Source organism: Anas platyrhynchos, chromosome Z, assembly GCF_047663525.1.
Source record: "Anas platyrhynchos isolate ZD024472 breed Pekin duck chromosome Z, IASCAAS_PekinDuck_T2T, whole genome shotgun sequence".
NCBI lineage: Eukaryota > Metazoa > Chordata > Aves > Anseriformes > Anatidae > Anas > Anas platyrhynchos.
The window spans coordinates 35,535,196-35,552,984 of record NC_092621.1 but is presented as its reverse complement, the minus strand read 5'-3'; the positions used below and the strand labels follow the sequence as shown (position 1 = coordinate 35,552,984).

At 35.8% G+C, this 17,789-nt stretch overlaps 1 protein-coding gene across 10 annotated transcripts in view; it reads left to right on the top strand.

Annotated features, from left to right (window-relative positions):
• Positions 1-17,789, top strand: part of BNC2 (basonuclin zinc finger protein 2) — a 381,816-nt gene that overhangs the window by 151,901 nt on the left and 212,126 nt on the right. The window lies entirely within an intron of this gene.

The following is a 17,789-nucleotide window of genomic DNA, read 5'->3' as shown; positions in this document are numbered from 1 at the left end:
GTCTCTCTCAGACTTGTCAGTGGCTGTTAGAAAAGGAAAAGGCACATCTAAGCTGAGACGTAGCCTTCTGAAAACAAAGTTTTCTGTTTTTGCAAGAAGTGATGGTAACCAGTGCTGTAAATTGGTGAATATCCCAGGATGTGCCTTACTGCTAGGGTAGGCTTTGTGGATCATATGGCAGCTAGCTGAAAAGATTTTGCAGGTAGTTTTGCATTTCAGAGGTAGGTGATAGCTGCTAAATTTTGCAAATGTCTGACTTTGAAGATGGAATTATGTAAACATTCTTTATGAAGTACAATGCAGGTGAGGCAACGACTTTTTTTGTGTGGTTTATTTTTTGTTGCTTATTTTATTGATTTCATAGTAGAATACTTTTTATTTATGTATTTATTTTCATAAATTACCAGGTAAGAGACATTGGATAAGCAGATCAAACAAGATCAAAGATTAAAGCAGATGGCCTTAGGGTGAAGCTAAATTCTTTAATGCTGTATTCACTTGTAGAGCTGTAGAAACCACCCTGTGCTCTTCCTGCTCTTTTCTACCTTGTACAAGAAGTAATGAGGAGGAGCTCAGAATCTCTAAAAGTGAGAAGAGCAGAATAAGAAACAAATGACATTGCTAGACCCTGACACCAGGTTGCCTACCTGGGAATACTAGTGTAGAAGTAAGACTTAAGTACCCTTCTGAAAAAAAAAAAAAAAAAAAAAGTTATTTTTATTTTAGAGTATGTTCTCTATATTCATTATTATTCATTATTTGTATTGAAGAGGCACACAGAAGCTCCAGCTATGGGCCAGGAGTCTGTCCACTGTACAAAAAAAGAACAAATCTTATTTTTACAGTGAAGAGATACCAGGGTGGGATGGCAAGTACTGTAAATCTCTGTGCCAACCATTTGTAAAGATGTATCAGGGTTGGGCTAACTGATGCAGGCTAAGTGATCTGGAAATAAGAAGAGGACTTCCAGGAAAGGGTGGAGAAAAAGAGAATTGTGATAGCTGAAATTTAATGTACTTATTTCAAGTTCCATTTTGCTTTGCACATTACTTTGAGATTTCTGGTGGCATTGAGAAGATGAACCAGGCAGGCATCGAAGGAAACCGAAGAGGTGGTAACACAGTTCAGTTGTATGAGACTGAATTATGTGTCCCTTTTTGGAGCTTTTGTAAGTGGTCAATATTAAAGGGGGTTGTGTTTCTTTTGTTCATGCTAAAAGCTAATGACCTAGTATGATATCTACAAGAACTATTTTTATCAGGTAACTGAATCTGTACCAGAGGAACCAAATACCTTAATGAGGCATAACAAAATACAATCAGAGCCTTATGATTGTAGGCAAAACTAGAGAGACTTCTGTAGGCAAAATGGCATCTGAGGACCACTTTTGGGCAATAAGACATTTCTTAACTTTAAGTACACTGCAGGGAGATAACATGGAAGTTTATATTTACTTCGAAAGTACTTGCCTTTTGGGGTTGAAAAAGTGAACTCTGTGGCTTACTTTGTATCTTGTTCTCTGCTGTCTTTTATCTAGTAATACTGACTCACTCTATAAATTAAGTCAGTCAATATCTGAAATGTTGTACACCTCATAATTATGTTATGACCTAAAAATGTGAAATGTGGTTTATGAGTAGCTGTTTTTCTGTAAGTCTTTTAAAATCTTAGCATGTGGATACCATGACTAATTCTAACTGCTTCAGTACAGCCTGAGATATTTTTTTTTTGTATGAAAATTGTGGGAGTGAGAGAAATCACAATGCCATAAACCACTAGGTCAAGTTATTCTGATCCAGATTTGATCCATTGTCATCTACTTTTCATTCACATGCTTGTGTAATATCAACTCATTTTGGCAGAGACCTTTTCTGAGTTACAATCAATTTAAAATCTGAGAATCTATCAAAACCATATTTCTAGTTGTAGCAAAATGTATATTTACATTAGTCTGTCCAACATGAGAAATGTCAACAATATTACAGTGTACATTTTATTCCAACTAGCAACAGTAGCTCTGTCCAAGTTCCAATCAAAGGTACAGTGTAAACACAAAACTAAGTTTTATGTCCTGCAGTGGTAAGCTGGTAAAGTTCTGTTTAAACATATATATATAAATATCTATATATCTATATATCTATATATAACTATTACAATAGTTTTTGCGTATACACTTGAAATATTTTTGTGGCCAATGACTTAATTTCAGATGCTTTTGCATTTCAGTTATAAACATAGAAAGTACAGTTTTTACCGTCTTTCCCTTTTTGAAAATAAGTGTGGTATGTTGAAGACACTAATTAGCAAATGGCAGACTTGAGTCTTCTTTTTGTAGCCTTTGTATAAATTGATAGAAATAGTAGCAGAGGCTTTCCTTCTTTTTTTTTTTTTCTTTTTTTTTTTCTTACTCATCTGTCAAGGCACAAGAGATGTTCCTGTTTCTCATTGGCAATTGCACCTCACTTTGCACAATGAAGATTAGGGTGTCTGGGAAAGTGGAGCCTGCTGTGTATTAGATCCTTAGTCCTATTTGTGGCATGTATTGTCAAGCTGCAGAATTTGCTAACATTTCCTGATTGGCTTCTTCATATATTCACAGGAGTACAGATCGATACATGCCTTTTTTGATTCTGAACACCACTGAGAACAGAGTGGTGGATAGCATTACAAGGCAGGCAGGTTATTTTCTGTCCCAGGTCGATTGGGTGACAGTGCCAGCTGCAAGCTTGCTGTACCTGTCTCATCCCATGGTCCCCAGGGAGTGTAGCAGTTTTTTATTAGTGGATGGCGTGTATTATTTGAGGACTGGAAAGAAGACAAAGGAAAGATAGTTGGTGGTGACTGCTTTCAAAGTGGATCACTAACTCTGCCTTCAGTTATAAAAAATCAATCATGATAAAGATGCACTCAGTCAGAGACGTGATTGTATCACTTTCTGTGCAAGTCCCACCTTCCAGCTGCTGAGCTCCAGCAAGTCCCCACGGGGCTTAAGTGAGTCACCAAACTTCCAACCACCCCGTGGGAACTGAGGCTGTCGCAAAGGCATCCTGCTGCAAGACACACCGCTGTGGCACGTCCATGGGAGCTGGCTGCTGCTGTCATCAGTTCTACAGCAGGGCATGGACTTGGCTTGGGTCAGCGTGGGGAGAGCTAGCTGGAATGACCACAGCATAACCTATATTTCTAGCAATGGTAGCACCAAAATTTAGTACGATGACTTCATGTTATACTTGTTGGTTTCTTTGAGTATAAGTGCATAGTTTGGCTAAAATTGCATGTGATGGCAAGTTCATTATGTCCTTTGCTAATATCCGCCAAAAACTTCTTCAAAGCTCCCTAGCCTTCCTAGTGCTTGTGTGTACTCTGAAGACCAGATAGGTTATCTGTGATTCTGTGATCTGTCTGACTTATTCTCTCCGCAAGCTTATGCATGTCTGTTTTTATCTATTACTTACTGGAACTTGTAAATCTAAAATGCCTTTAGAATTGTATAATTTAACAATACTTAGTATCTGCGTAAGTTTAATAAGTTGAATGTTATAAAAATGTAATATGCATTGTTTAGGGAATTTTGATACTCCTGATGTGCAATTTTGAGAAGCTTTTGCTATTAAAGTTAGCGGGGCTAGAGGAAGAGTCACTTCTGAAAATGACTTTGAGGGGTCTACTTGGGTTAGAAGACAGGAAGAGTAGGGACTTGATATTAGAAGGAGATGTACATTTCATTAACTACCTTGCTAAACTATCTTTTTAACTATCTTTTTTTTTTTTTTTTAATTATTTTTTTTTACATAGTACAATGTACAGAAACTCACAAATAATCTGTTAATAATTTAACACATATAATTATTTCCTCACAATTTGAGATCTCTTAAACATTACTCCTTCCTTCTTAATATACCTGTACTTAGAGATACAGATAATAGGAATTTTTACAGCACAGGAATAGTTCCTGTGCTGTAGTATATACACACACACGCATTGACAGAAAAAGGGGCTGGGGATGTGGGAAGAGATGGAGAGGGAGAGAGAGATTCAGCAACCAATGTGAGAAAGATCAAGGTGATGCCAAAATTACTGGAAGGAAAGAAAGCAGAGAACTGAAGATGAGAAGAAATTAGGATAATGTGTAGCTATAAGAGCCCAAGAGCAAAAGTACATCTCATGATGCATGTCCAAAAATGGTATAGATAGATTATAAATTTCTTAAAATCATGTCAAAGAAAATCCAATAAAATTAAAATATGTAAAAGAAATGTGAATCTTTCTTTAATTCTAAAAAGCAGAATAATATATCCTTGATGTAGGTTATAAAGTGAATTGAAATCCTCAGCTGTTAAGATGTTACCCAATGATGCAATTAATCTATAATAATTATAGATTGAGTCTCCTCTATGAGGAGACTAAAGTCCTTAGTATAGACAAACATCTGTAATGTGAATGCACAGGCACTTGCGATCTGTTACCACAGTATATACTTAAATATATTTTTAAAACTTTGCAGTACTGAGGCCTAGATACATAAAACAAGGTACAACAAGAAAAATCCCTTAGCTCATTTGCCAAAAACACAATGTCAGAGTATGCTATATCAAAACTATGTATTGGATATAAGAATACGATAGCTCTGAAATGATGATGGATCTTTTAAAAGAACACTGAGACTATTAAAGAACTGTGAAGTGTAATTTTAAGAGAATTGCTTTATAAGAGAGAAGAGGAATAGATTTAAACTAAACGTGTTACAATATTATGGAAAATTACACTTCACAGTTGATTTTTGGATTACACTTCACAATTGTTTTAAAATTATATAGAGGGGTGCCCATCATCCAGTAATGCCCATAATATATGAAAGTATAAATTTGGAGGCAAGTGTTAAGAGGGAAAATATTTTCTTAGGCTATGGAAAGGTTGAAAAAGAACTAAAGCAGACTGGGGTCAGTTGAGTTAAGCATAACTCACAACTGACTTGAGCAGAAATACCTTCTAATCCTTGCCTTCCTTATAGAACCAAGATGCATTCTCTGGAATATGTTTGTCTTTGATTTTTTTGTCGTCAGATTTCAGATATGAAATGCAACAATTAGGGTAGATCTGGAAGCAGATTTATAGTAATCCATGATTTTATGTTTTGTGTTATCACAGTTATCACATAACACATAACAACACATATTAAAAAAAGTTACAAATTAAAACCTACTTCATCTTATTGCATAAAATTTGCAAATAGTAGGATATATCTCCATTTGCTTGTGCATATATGCTGAAAATCGTATAAGTTTAGTTTGCTGCTGCATGAAACTTAAGTTGAAATTACAGCATTTGTAGTGCACAGCATGATTTGAAAAGCCTGTATAAAGTCTCTTTGAAGTTAAAGAAGAAAAATGTTTTACAAAGTACTTTTGCAGTTTATTGCATATTTTTGGATGCACGTTTCTGCTGTGTCTGTCACCTCACACTCCTCTTAAGCTGAATTTTGACTGGTGAGCATTGCTATTGGGTTACTTGGAATGTGAGAGAAGAATTGGTGATTTCAAACTGTAAATTTGTTTGACTCCCAGAATAACCACAAAGAGCTTAGACAAACCGTGGGATTTTTTTTCTTCTTTTCTATTTTGAGGTAGGTTAGATTTCTGAAAAACAAAATGTATGCATTGATAGTTGGGGAGAGCAAGAGAGAGAAGTCCTTTACTGGATTTGACAATCAGTGACTTCTGTCCACTCCAATACAAAACGCGATGTGGGCTATTTTGGTATATTCTTTGTGAAGTAGCATTCTTTTGACTTTCACAGGACCTTGTGACAATTAGAAAAAAATAATGTGAGAATTCTTGTTTTGGATTATTTTTGTTTGTCTATTTGGAGGACAACCATATGGCAAATGTAGTTGTTTCCCAGTAGACATCTCCAATTGTGTACAGATTCATAAAGCCTGAGGAAAGAATTGGATTCGTTGTTGAAAGGGTCATAGTATGTAGCCAGTTAGCCAGAATTTTGAAGAGTAAGCGAATCATTAGCAGTTTGACATTCAGGGTTCTAATTGTGGTTTTAAGTATTAAGTTAAAGGATCAAAAAGTGATATTCTCTTTGGACCATCTGGAGTTATTCAGGCCAGCAGTAAATGTTCAGCAGATTTAGAACTGTTGTTAAGTTTCTAACGTTGTTTTCCATGGTGTGTTTTTTTTTTTCCTCTGTTTATTCAGGGGTGGTCTTGAGGTCAGTAATAGTAGGTGCTTCAAGAAAATATCGGTGTTTTGGGACGGTGACATAATTTCTATTGTGTGTGGGCAGGCAAGTGTGATAGTCCTTTGCTTTTCTCAGTGGGAGAAATCAGCAAGTATGGTATGGGCAGAAGGTCAGTTGTTCCCAGTCAGAAAGTGCTGACCCTTTGCAAGCTCATCAACATGACTTTCATTTGTAATGACTGTGCTTAAATAATAAGTCTTTGTTCATTAAAATATGCAAGCAAAGCTGCTCCTTCTTTCCATGAATAGTGAGATGCTGATTTAATGAGGACCAGCAAAAGGATGTATATGGAAACTTGCCACTGTTCAAAATGGTGGGAAAGTGCCAAGGTGAGCAATGCATAGAGCAGATGCAGTGATCTCACTTCTCCAACACTAGTATAAATTAGAAGCATTTGCTCCAGATTTTGCCTGACCTGTGACTGTCTTTCCTTTCCCTTTATCTTGTGCTCCTTCCCAACCAGATCTCAGCCCACAGCACTAAATCCAGCACACAAGCTTTGATCTTGTGGCCTAGTCAGTCAAACAACCTGTGTGCATGCAGACACGTTTTAATCATTCATACGATGATTGGTGGCTCCCTGCTGTTAAACCACAATTATTGATCCCCTATTGTTGGAGCACATGGCTGAGGGAACTTGGCCTGCTGGTTGAGTAGGAAGTGTGGAGCTACCCTAACCTGTGCACCTTCACACCAGTGACAGCTGCAGCAAGGTAGTACAAAACCTCCATGGTGGAGAATAGCTTACCTTGCATTAAAGGGTGTTTGATTTGACTGAAATGTCTATGGTAATATGAATGGGTGTATTAAAGTGCACAGGATGGATGACAGTGTCCATCACCCTCATATCCAAGTTGCCTAACAGCTTCACTCAGTGCCTGAAGGTAACGTAGCTGGGAGAACGGGCCTATTGTAAATCTCTTTTCAATGCAAGTATAGCTTCATATTGTATGTTATAGATTAACTGTTGGGATGTTTCAACACAAATTATATATATCATATAAATTATATATATATATTGCATCGGACAAAACAAACGCATACTCTGTAAGTCCTGGTTGGTTCAAGATTTTTCAAATAAGCATGTTCGAATTATGTTCGGATAATTGTCTCATTAGTATTGTTTTTGCTTTTAGATCCAACTTACAGTTCTGCTAGACCAAGTGGCATTAACAATTAAGATTAAGAAATCAAGAACAAAATACTGGTGTTGACTGTAGGTGACAGTGATTCACATAGTAAGACACAGGACTGTTCTGTTATCCAGGACCAGATACTTTCATAAAATAGGTAATTTCCTTAAAGTTTGTGTTTTAGCTTGAAAAGATGATGAACGAGAGGAATCTAAGATGGAAAATTTGTCAAAAATGGAACCTGAAGGACTGAAAAAAAACTGCAATTCTAATAACATTTTATTAGCGCCTTAGAGCCTGTGTCTTTGCTATAACCCCCTGAATGTTTTATTTTTGTTATAATTACAGTATCTTGCCTGCACTTTGTCCCTCTGATCCTTTGTTAAAGCCCAGATCACTATGTGCAGACTGTGCTTGTAGGTGTGATTTATTGAGTGACAAGTAGCTGTAGGGTAGAACACACGCCTCTGTACCTGAGTAAAGTATTAGACATCACAGAGCTGGGGGGGGCGAGAGAGAGAAGAAAAGCACAGAGCAGTAACACAGCATCTCCTGGATACAGATCAGACAAGAGGTTCTGCCACAAATCACCTAGAAACATGTCAGACGCTGCATGTTTGTTGTTTTACACTGAGGGCACAGCCGTAGTCCAAAAGTATTGATTCTTTTCTTTGTACAGAGACAGAAACTGTCAGCTCTAGCAGGCTGACCTTGGTATGGCTCAGACAACTATTCCCCACTCTGCCTACCATATGAACCCCACAGGAAAAGTCCAGGCAAGATATGCCAATGTCCGTTTCACATAAACAGAGAGAAACCCAAGCCTGCCGAAACAGCTCCTGTCTCTCCCTCCAGAGGTCCATGGTAGCAGTTCTGCACCACATTCCCTATGACAGAGAATTCGATTTTTTCCAGTGCCTCAACATTCAAGAGACATTAATTCTACTTAATCGTTCAAGAATTCAAGAACTGTCTAAAGAAACATGTAAGGAAAACAAAACAAAACAAAACAAAACACTGCTACTTCTCACAAAGAAAAAGCATGGCTTTTTTTTCTTCTCTCTCTCTCTCCCCCCCTTTTTTTTTTTTTAATGGGCCTAATGGGGGGAGTGGGAAACGAGCCCACTTTACGCTAATCACAGTCAGGAACATTTTAATAGGATTGTAATTATTTGTGTTGGTATAGTAAAACGACCCAGGCATATTGTACATGTAAAAACATGACCACATTTCTGGGAAATATTTGAGCTGACTTTAAGCATTCTATTGCATTTTATTACAATGTAGTTCAGTGCAGCAGAATTGTGATGTGTTTGCAAGCGTTCACTGTTTTACTGACATTATTTCCCTCCTTTTAAATACCTTTACTCTCCCCTCCCCAACCCTAACACCTTTATTCATTTGTGGTGAGCAGAACTCAACAGTAAGGAATGCTTTTCCTATGGAAAAGGTTTGCTTGTGTCAGAGGTTTGACTACAGCAAGTATATCTCCTTTAGTATCTGGGAAGATATGGATGGTCTGCAAAGCCTTTATCTGTCTATAGTTATCTCCTTCAGCCCAGGTCTGATACCCCTCTGTGTTCTGGCAGCACCCATCACCAGGTGCCATCATGCATTGGTCAGTGTTTTTTGCTCTGGAAGTTTGCAGAGCTTAAAGCTCACTCTGGAAATTGTGCTCACTCTGGAAATCGTTGTTATTAGTTCATCCAATCATTATTTAAATGCCATCTTAAAATACAGTGCTATTGGTCCTCTGACTAATAACTCAAGCAGTATTGTTTCAATATCTAAAAATTTTAACATGCTGTATGGAAGAAATATAAGAATAGTATGAGAAAGCAAGTACTTGGATTTCATTTGAGATAGAACATTATTTTAATCAATAGAGGAAGAAATTCCAAAAAGATAAGTAAAGAGAAGAGTTGCTTGTTTGATTGCTTGTTTGTCAAAGATTTGCTAATTTTCATTACCACTATTTTCATATTATTTGTATTTGAAAACACATTCCTTGCTATATGTAACTTTCCAAGGGACAGTGTAGATCCTAACAGAGATTCATTCTGCTTTGAAGTATAACCTATAAATTATCTAAATATATCTATGTTTCTACCAAAAGATTGTCATCCAAATGTATTACGTGATGTAGAAGCAGTGTATCACCTACTCAGTAGAAAGAGGATGCAGATTATTAATAGAAAAAGAAATGCCTCCCTGTTTAAGAATAACATTTTACAAATTTTACAAGTTTTGTTGAATAGAATAACTTTTGAAACTCATGAGTTTTGAAAACATAAATAATGTTCAACAGAATTTACTCAAAAAAAAAAAGGTTTGGGGAAATGCATTCTAGAAAATGTTTTGTAAAGATATTACCATATTAATATGACACTTCATTCTAAAAATGTATTATTTATTATATTGTACAAAACATGCAAAAAAGTGATGTCAGACAGATATGGGGTCTCGGTCACTGGAATTATTTAATGGGTTGATCAAACTGTAGTGACTGCTAAAAGAAACAATAGGGGCAGAAAATAGTTTCCTTCTTTGATGTCATAGATTTTGTGCTTTTGGTAATACTGTGTATGTAATGAGTGCCACCTCTTCTCATTTACAGTTAGTTTCCCTTTTTTCACTCCATAACTGCAAAGAAGGGAGAATATTGCAAGCAATCTGAAATTCTACTGAAATTATTGAAATGGTTGAGATCTTTGAGAGAAGGATAAAACTGAAACTTTTTCCATCAGTTTTGTTGCAAACTGTGTCACATCAATACTTCACACGACACATTCTGAAAAATGTTCACGCTTACAGGAAAATTTAGAGTTCTCTTACATCAAAATACTTCCTGTCACCAGGAACATGGTTAATACTGGACAGGAAGATATGCTTTTCCATTTTTAATCTGTTCTTATTTGCTGTAAGGAGCATAATAAATTGGACAGTTACCTTTCCTACTCCTTATGCCATCTCGAGTATTGTCATTATTAAATATCCTTCCATATTGAATATTAACATATTTTTTTTTTACTGAAAAAATACCAAAGAAGGTAAAACTGTGTGCAATTTTTTGAGGCCATGGAATAACTTAAATTTAACTTTTTAACCTGTTTGCTAGATTGAAAAGAAAAATATTTTAAAAACTTAGAACGGATTGCTGTTTGTTGTTGTTGTTATTCTGAAACTAAGAGTTCAGTGCAGTGTAGTATAAATAGTATAGATGTAAATAGTTCCCAGATGCTAAAAAGCCTTCTTTATAGCAATCACAAGATGGGTATAGTAGGCAACGCAATATGAGCACTGTATCACATGAACACACAAATAGGAGGAGTAGGTATTAATTTTAACTTGCTAAGAACAGATATATATATATATATATGTTTATTTATACATAGTTATTTTATATTTATATTTATTTATATCTCTTATATATGTATATATATGAGATATAAAAAAGACTGTGCATTGGAAATTGTATTCTCTCAAGTCCATGTTATACTTATGGACAAGATATTCTTCTGTACTCTTTGTGTAGGTCATAGTCACATGATGTACTTATGGAATTACTTTGCTTTTTGAAGTGTCAACTGAGTTATGCCTTGCCTTGTTAGTATCGTGTTTGATTTCTTGGACGGGGTCTATAAATCACTATCTAATATGCAGGTCTTTTGAAAATGCACCCAAGGTTTATTGCCAGTAACAGACTAGTGGCCTTATGTGGACTTTCCATGAATAAAACAGATTGATGAGCCATTTTATAGCATTGCAAGCTGTATTATAAATACATCACACTTTTCAGTAATTTAACGTGAAGAACAGTCTAATGAGCTACCAGCTATAATCTGCCAGAGAATTGAGGATGCTACTAAGCTTATAGACCAAATGACATAAATTTGATTAAAGACTAGAAAATGAAAAGTTTCTGAGGGCTTTCCCTTGTTTTGTGAGTTTTTTTGCTTTCTTTTTAAATACTGTATTAAACACAATAACAAGTCAATATTATAACAAGCTTGTATTCTAAATGTTATAAAAGCTGATATATTTGGGGAAAGGAGAGGGGACAAAGAAGTTTCAAATATGTACATAATTATAAAATGGATAAACTTTTGTGCTAGATTTTTTGAAAGTCGTCAGTGCTTCAGTCAAGAAAATCATACTGAAGAAAATCATAAAATAATGAAAAAGCAGAAATTAATAAATTTAGAGGGAAAAAAAAAATGGATTATGTCATTGTTGTTCCTAAAAAAAAATGGTTGCCAAATGCTTACACCTGACTACAGGTGTAACTACACATCTGACTACAGATTTATGTTTTGACAAAATACGTGTGTTGCAGTAGCACGAAGTTCTGCAGAAATTACTAGCATCAGAACTTTGTACTGGCTATTTGTAGCCACAAATAGTTTTGAGCAAAAACAGTAGTCATGCAATGCATGGAATAAACTGGTTATTAGCAAGTCTGTGAGAATGGGAGCATATGCATGCCATGCACATATTTTCATGTATGAAAAATTTCAGTGAAAGGAAGGGTATGAGAATTACATATGAAGAAGGAAGGGCAGAAACATATAAGCTGACTAATGTTCACCTGTTACACATCTTATTTATCCTTTGTGGATTTATCCACAAATCTCCATGACCAGTTAGAATTATCAAGTAACACTAGCTTTTAAACCTTCTTTCTGAGACTTCTCTTGATCTCTAACTTAGTCCACAGGAGTTGAATCTTACTCATATCAAAAATGACCACATAAGGAGACTTTAATGGAGTTACTCACGTACAAAAATGATTAAAAAATGTTTTCCTGTAGAAAGAATTCACTTAAAATATAGCATTTTAAGCACAACTTTAAAGACAGAATTTAGACCTCATTTTGTAATAACAAGAGAAATTGACTATATGTTTCCTACTAGTTGAAGACATCCTAGAGATTTTCTGTAAAGGGACCACAATCTGAGAACAGTTTCTTGTATGTCTTAACAACAGTTTAGTGATGAGCATACACTTATAGATCTCAAATTGAGTTTTTAAAATAATATTTTTCTACTGTGAAATGAGACAGGCAGGCAAACAGTTCAGCAGTCTAGAAGATTTTGTACCTGCAGGTCAAGCATAAGAATTCTCAGTTATACAGACTGGAAGGCAAAGCTCTAAAAACTCTTTAATTAGTTTTTACAGAATTTATAACAATGGAGTATTTTGCATGAAAAGTGTAAAAAAAATAATAAATAAATAAATCTGTAACTGCCTCTAATCTACAGGGGCTTTATTTCACCTGAATTTATATACCATGTACCCATATTCCTTACATCGTTCAAAGGAGAGAGCTCCATTAACATACTGTGTAGCCTGTAAAAGAAGGATACAAATTAAACTCCATTCTTATAATCAGTTGATACATGTCAGTTCTGTTTTGGATTTTAGACTCCACTTTTAATGCCATTGCACATTTTATATTTCATCATGGTTTACAGTACATCAAATACTGTAATATTCACAGCATAGCCTGAATGGGATGGATAGTTTTCTCATCTAAATAAAGAGGAAGTCCTTTACAAACCTGGCATTGTCAAAATTCCCAGCTGAAGTGATGAGATCTTTACCTGAGCAAAGAGTCTGATATCTCAAAACTGGGCTCACGTCTTTGAATCCCAATCCTTCCTGAGACTGACATTTGAAATCATGGCAGGACCCACTCTTCTGGTCTTCTCATTGGTCTTCTGAAATACATGAATGATGTATCATGACCAGGAGGTCTCTCAAAGGAACCAAGGTAGTATCTGTTGTCTGTAAATATAAAGGTCCTGATTTTGTATTCATAACAATCTTGTGCCTATTTATTGTAACTATATTGCCCTGAACTACTCAACTTGCAAAAAAACGGTAAAGCCTGAAAAATAGTACATTTTGTACTATTTTGTACGTAGTACATTTTGGACAGGTCAAAGTCCTCTGTTAAAATTTACCATAATCCCTGTGTGCATTTGAAGAAATTACACAGTCTCTACCAGATGTATCAGCATTTCAGTGGAAATGAATAAATACAGCATTTGTAAGAAATCTTCATGATTTTTTAGGAAGAAAGGCACTTTATGAATGAAAAAAAAATAAATTGTAAACCTTTGAAGACTGTTCATGTACAGTCTATTCATAATTCTAATATTTAATATTTATTATTCTAATAATAATAATAGCATTAATTTGGCTGAAAGGATAGGAATGCTCTTAGTAAAATGTGTATCTATACTATGTAAATAGGAGAGCTTATCCAGACTCACTGGAAAAGGGCGCGTTAAGGTGGGGAAATAGTAACTAAACTTTAGAAACTTAACAACTGGCATACCATTGCATTTCCTTGTGGCCTAATAATATTTGACCTGCAATCCTTTGTTGCAGATGCCTGTGTTCTAGGAACCTATTCATAGAGTGCTTTCACTTAAATTTAATTAGTTGTTTCTGCAAACTTTTGTGTCAGAAAATAGTAACCAAAATATTTAGAGAAAGTTAACACAAAGTGAACACACAGACAGAAAGATTAGTAGCATTTGGAATAAATGTTCATAAAAAGCAGTTTATGTACACATACCCAGTTTTGCTTTAGAGAATTTTGAATGATACAATACTGAGGGATGTGATCCTCCCTGAGAATTGTTGCAGTGCTTGGGCAGTTTGCAAATAACAATATTTACACTATGAGCATGCATTTTAACTCTTCTCCTAGTCCATAGATTTAGTGAGTTGTTACTAATTATGCTGTGATGAGCTATTACAATCCAGTTGCTTTCAATGACTGTTTACCTTGTGATGTTTGATCCTAATCCTTACATTGCTATGAAATAAATCATTTGAGTATTACACTTTGTGGTAGAAACAAGCAAACAAAAACCTTGTAAATCCCAAGTTAAATATATGTTTGACTGGATAAGAAAAATTTCATGTGAACAACTCTGCAGAGCACTTGTTAATTTATGTTTGCATTTCTGCGCTGGTGAGAATGAGAAGGACACTGCTCCATATCCAGAGAAGACTTGCAGCAATTTTTGTTTGGAGGTGGTTGCTTTCAGCCACATGAACAGAGCACTACAGTGCCATATTGCTGAAGGCAAAACTAAATCTTTTCATCTTCCCTGGATGAAAGAGTTTTCCCTGTCCATGACACCACGTTTTTGCAGTGCCTTGGAGACCCGCAAAGACCCTGTTACTACTGGTTGTCTGGAATTGCTCTTATTATTGCATACTCCCAATGTCCTTTTTCTCCTTTCCCTTTGTTGTTTTGATTGCTCTTCTCCTTACTCTCTAATCACGTGTTCCATCTTTCCTTGTGTCTTATTACTGTGCCCTGTACTACCATCTACCATTCTTTATTACTCTGTTGGCCATCTTTATATGGAAAAAAATAAACAAACATGTTTGTGTTTAAAAAAAAAAATAATAAAATAAAATAAATTAAAAAAAAATCTGACCCAGGCACACACAGCATAACAGAGCACACAGGATTCAGCGCAATAGTGCTGCCTGTGTTCCTAAAGTCTCAAAATTTTATTTTCTGATTGGCTGAAGATTTATTTCTCCTAAGGTGGGAGCAGGGCTTTGTCACTGTGGGTTCTGTCTGGGTTCTGTGGGTTTTTACAGCAATGTCTGCTGCTGCTTAAATTAAAGACTAATGATGGTGTAATTGTCCTTCAGCCCTTGCCCTCCTGCCCAGCAGCGTTGAGCACTAAAGTGCAGAGGTGGTAATGGCTGTGCAGTGTAGACTTCTGGAAGAGGATAATATCTAGCAGAGTTGTAACTGATTTCACTCATGACACTTTCCACTCCTGATAGTCTGAGAGGCACCTTGAGTTTGTTTCAGAATGACATCTAAGAGATGTCTTAGAAATGGGAGGAGATGTTAAGCAAACACTTTAGTCATGCTGATAGCCTAATTTTAAAGTGTTTGTTCTCATTGCTAGTATCTCACTTTAATAAATGTTTTTACAAGAGGTCTTAGGATCTTAACAGAATCTACTCCCTTTTATTTCTTCTTAAAGCACCTGAAGAGATAGCAGGAAACATTACCTAAAGCATAATATTTTCTTATCATTGTCATCATTAGAAACTTTTAACAGAATCTATTTGGGAACAGCTTGCTCTTATTTCTGGTATTTAAGTGCCTGGACAATGATAAGTAATCCATTTAATTTTCACATTCACACATTTCAGTACGTGGGTTCTGTGGAAAATTGTATCAGAACTTTTGCAATCAAAGAAACAAATATTTTACACAGAGGCAAATCCTATGGTCGTAACTCATCTTTCCTTAGAAAAAAATATTAATTGACATAGTTGAGAGAAAGTTTTCTTTTCAACATTATTGCTTAGAGTCCATTTGCTTGCATAGAATACTACTACAGTGTGAAATAAATTTCTTGGGCCTTTCTGAATTGCTCCCTGGATTTTCAGTTTGTCTGGAAGTCCATGCTTACATCTTAAAGACACTACATTTACTAGTATTGCATTTAAGCTTCTAAAAGTCAGGCTTTTCTAAAGATCACTGGGATGCTGTAGTCCTGTTGCAAACTGGAGTTATTTGCATTTTGTCTCTATGTTGCTGTTTCTAAACATCTAGCTGTTTTAGCTGATCCCCTTGTCTGTGTGGTCATCTGCTTTTATGAAAACTTTTTTCAGTAGAAACAACAGGGGAGCAGAACAGAAAAGTTAAAACTTCCATGCTAAAAGTATGGTACAACCTAGAAGTAGTCAATGCACTTCTGCAAACAACTTGTGAAAACAGTGCTGTAAGTATAGGGTCATTGTTTATTTTGGCTTGTGAAACATTAAGATAAATCTTAACTATGATGAACAAGTTTAACCCAAATGATAAATGTTGCTAAGCAACGTATTACTTTTAATGTTTGCTTGTGGTGGGAGAAGACTTGTCAGATACAGGCAAGCTCTACTTTTTATCTTCTGTGTTTTTGCATCACAGTAAAGGAGTATCATTCTGCTTAAAAAAGGAGAGTGTTTCTGTGAACCTGAATGCAGTTGGGACTACAGGTATATATTTTATATTTGTTAAACAAAGATTTAGATTATACACTCTGTTTTCACAGTGTGGATGGATTTCCGAATTCTACAGACATTTCCATCCAGATCTTCTGGTCCCAGGCCATCTGCAAAGGCAGAGTAGAAAACAGCCTAGTAGGAAGAGATATATTCTTCTTTCTAGTAGGAAGAGAATATATTTAATTCTTCAAGCATAAGTGGCTTCACTGCTGTTCATGGCTGAAATGCCAGTGACTTCCATGGAGTTCTATACACACTTCAGGGACTCTATATGCAGTGAATTCCCAAAATGATCTGCAGTGCTTGAAGGAGAGATTGCTGAAGGAATTCGTCTTCTGTACTCAGTGGGGGATGGGAAAGCAGGGCTGTCTTCCTAGTGCCCAGCCAGAGAGTTATTGACAGAGGAAGTGATTGCAGTCATGGTTACTGGAGTGTTCAAAAGTTAATTTGTAAGCATATGACTTGAATGTTTTGAATGTTTCTGTTCAGGGAAAACAAACAAACAAACAAACAAAAACAGAATAGCAGTATGTTTTCTGAGAAAAAGCTGTATTTTAAAAACATTTAGTGATTTATTGTGATTTATTGTGATATTGTGATTATTGGATGCTGACAATATAGCAGTTAACAACAATAATATACCACAAAAAAAAAAAAAGTGAAACCCATAGCAATGTTTAGAAGTGGTATGGTTTTGTTGATCTGAAAAAACTTTTTAATATGATAAAGCTTAATGGATATGTTTAAAAATAATTGAAATTGCTTTTCAGATTGGTACATTCCACAGCAATTGTACCCACTGGGTTACTTTGCATTGTGAAAAAGTCACCTAAAGAAGAGTTTCTTAATAAAACAAATGTGTCATCATCATGTTATTGTAAGTAGTCCTGTTTATTATATGCAATTCTCATCATGTGGGCAAATAGTCCATCAGCAAGTGAACTGATTTCTGATTACCTTGTTGAAAGGCAGATGTGGTGAGTAAGGATGCCCATTGTATTTCTGCCTAGGATTTCCTGGACATAAAAATGTCTTCACATTCTGTGTAGCACATGCTCAATGAGTCTCGTGCTTCTGAAGAAATGCCAGACCTAATGCATGTTCATGGAACCGAGAGTCCCTTCAAAGTGAGAAAGAACAGTGTGGCTGGGACACGCTGGGCTTAGTGCACATGAACAGATCACCTGTACAGTTGACCCTTCCTGAAAAGTCAAACTAACTGTGTGTGAGCTGTCCAGTAGTTTTTGCAAGCTTGCCAGAGAGATAAATCATCCAAAAAGCCATCTGTGCTTATACAAGCAAGTGCATATACAATGGGGTTGATTCTAGCTGGGGGCACTGGGCATTGTTATGATTTATTG